The sequence below is a fragment of the Triturus cristatus genome, chromosome 10 (assembly GCF_964204655.1).
Source record: "Triturus cristatus chromosome 10, aTriCri1.1, whole genome shotgun sequence".
NCBI lineage: Eukaryota > Metazoa > Chordata > Amphibia > Caudata > Salamandridae > Triturus > Triturus cristatus.
Genome location: NC_140593.1, coordinates 984,629,722 through 984,632,917, shown reverse-complemented (window position 1 = coordinate 984,632,917; position 3,196 = coordinate 984,629,722). Strand labels below are relative to the sequence as shown.

The following is a 3,196-nucleotide window of genomic DNA, read 5'->3' as shown; positions in this document are numbered from 1 at the left end:
AAAGAATAATGGGTCGTTACCTCTACGGGAGATGTTTTGATGGTTTTGTGATAACTAGCATTATAAGCAGCTATAAACACCTGTAGAACATCCACATATCGGTAGGTGTTGTAAGCAGTGAAATATCTCCACATCTTAGATTTTAAAGTTCTGGTAAAACGGTCTATAACAGCAACTTTTACCTCCCTGTATTACAAAATGATGAACAGCCTGCTGTTTTAATAATTTCTGAAACTAATTTGTTTAAAAAATTCCGGCGTCTATTTGCAGTTTTTGAGGGGTTTGCACTTTCCTGAAGATGGCTTTAAAAGCCATTGTGACGCTAGTACCACTTTTTATCGATTAGCGCTTCTGCCAAGGCGCACTTGGACAATACATCTATTACCGGTAATATATATTGAGCTCCGTTATTATGCTTGACTAGATCTTGAAGACTGGTTATGTCTGTCTGCCATTGATAATCTAGCTGCAAATTAACGATGGTTGGTCTCCTCTTAAAACGCCTCCTGGCAGGCTTGTGGTGTGAATACACCTCTTCCCCAGATAACAAAGTCTTCACCTGCACTCTGTTTACCTGCTCATTTTCAACTAAGCCATTCTAAACAGAGCTTGGGTGCTTCCGTAGCTTCTGACCCTGCTTGCATCGTAATAAAGCTACCTTAACCCATCCCCCGACATGTTATCAGACCCTGCATCCCATGAAATGAAAGACAATGGTTATGTGTAAGGGCATTTTATTAAAAATAAAGAATGTTAGCAGCACATAAACAGGGCATACTTTACAGTTTCATGGTTCACGTTTTTTCATTGTTGTTGGACAGTTTGATGACTTTTCACTATGTATACATAATATGACACATGCTACATACATTACATGGGGCCCGGCAGATAATTTGCCTTAGCATCACAACTTTTGATATTTTTACAGCTATAAACTCAACGGCTCTAGACAGGACTTCCTGCTCACCCCTCCTATAACACTGTACACTCAGGATGCTGACGGCATTCAAAAGATCATACAATTCTTTGTCATACAATACAAAACCTTTATTTCTGAAATAATTGGTCAGAATCTCCAAGGCGAGATGTAAGCTGGTTGTTGATGATAGTATTAACTCCCTCATATGGCTTTGTACGTGCTCCGGTATTCATCCATTGTAGGTAGACATACATTAATACACCAGTTGGCTATGAATGTAGGTCTGTCACACTGCATATCTGTGGGGGGCTCACCAAGCTTCAGATAGCGCAGAGTTACAGGTTGTATTTCAGCTGTTCTTTCTTTAACCAACACATATACCAATCTGGCAATACATTTGCATCCTGGACGTAACTCAGAAGCATCTTGCGCACTGACATTCTGATGCTTGGCCTAAACGTGAGTAAGTATGCAACATTAAATAATACAATAATGACATGATACCGGGCGACTCATCATTTTTTAAAACAGTTTTTGTGGAGCTACAGAGCTGACTTGTCTATTGTAAAAATAAATATTGCACATAGGTCTTTCTATAGTCCTTTCTGCCATCCTTCTAACAAAACATGTATGCAAACCTTGCATACAACAAAGTTTTGAGCTTGGCTCATTTGAACATCGGATCTCTTTGATAGTGGTCGACAAGACCTTAACCATATCAGGGTGGACATTTTTCTTTTCCTCAGGCAAACCTTACAGCAACCTTAACAGTTTATATATTTTGTTGGGGTTTAGCAAGCTACATATATGATGGATTGTTGTTGAAGTGTATGAGTCATATAGACACTTGTTAGCCTCCTGCTGCGGATCATAAATTTTATGGCCGTAACAGAGGTTATTAAAGTCACGTTTACACATGCGCTTACAAGAATCGCAGCAAAACCTTTGACGGCCATATGCTTTCATAGGGGACTCATGGAGCTTCCTTTTAAAAAATCTGCGATATTATAGGTCTAAACAAATTTCTTACACGGCTCTTTGTTTTGGATTGTGGAACTTTCAGTCTGTTTAGAACAGCATAAGCAATAAAAATGTATGGAGTTAAACTTTGGTGACATCCCCTCTACCATGGTTCTTTTTGATGATGCTTTCTATGGTTCAAAAAAGAAAGAAAGACTATTAAAAATAAAATGTAGCTGTATATTCAGTTTAAGTAAGTGTCTATTTGTCTGTTTCATGGGATTCAGCTGCGGCTCTAAAATCTTGAGAGTCGCTGAGGTCAATCAAGGCATAACCGGTGTCAGAGTTTGCCTGCGGCTATTGCATGATGATAGCCTCTGGAGCCATATCGTCATAGACTTGTGAGTTAGGAGCTGTTATAGATTCTTCACCATCTTCCATGTCGATGAAATTGTTTCCAGCATTTGCTTTGTTACTCAAGGCTTCGCTACCACTGCTGGAGACCTTAATAGGGGATATCAGTTGTAAAAAATACTTGAGGCTGAGCGAGCGATCTCTTTTTGGAGGGAGGTTACTGGGTTTGGCATAGGCTGCTTAGGAGGTCCTTATATGTATTCTAAGCATTAAAAAAATGGGGCCCACTCCTCTACATCACATCATGGTCACCTGATCTCTAGGGGATCTGGTTCGTTGAGGGCTGTCACAATGTGCTAACCACATAGTATAACCATGAGCACGTGACCAGGGTGATGTCACAACACACGTGCCCACCACAGTCATGTGACCTCCCCCCCCTTCCCGAAAGTGGCATCACTGCCGGGAGGGGGGGGTGGGCATCCAGGAGCCCGGAAGTCCTGGTAACGGGAGTTATATCACTTCCGGGGCAGGACAACCGTCACTTTTTGCTTGATGTGGAAGGCATCCCTCATTACTACTCTTGTGAGCTGAAGACTCATAACATGTGGCCCGTTCATGTTGAGATACTTTAATTCCACAAGTTTGTCTTTCAACAGTGCATCCTAAGTTATGAAAAGCAATTTTAAGACTCAATTAGCCCCAGTCAAGACTAAGTTGGTTGGTCTAACAGTTGATTTAGTTGCAAAGAGGACCCATATAAATAAAAACTGCAATCTCTGTAAATGGCAGCATCCCACCACACCATGCTGTAGTCAAATGTTTGGGGATGATTTGCTAAAAAAAATACACTATTTACGCCTGTAGTCCCCAACAGTCTCTTTCTGAACAGGTGTAGATCATAGGTAACAATTGTATTTTTCACAAACCCTAGGACTTTGCGATGTAAAGTAGATGGACAGC

General features: G+C 40.8%; 1 pseudogene; it reads right to left on the bottom strand.

Annotated features, from left to right (window-relative positions):
* Window positions 1-1,441: 1,441 nt before the first annotated feature.
* On the bottom strand, window positions 1,442-2,049 carry LOC146796371 (uncharacterized; annotated as a pseudogene).
* Window positions 2,050-3,196: the final 1,147 nt, after the last annotated feature.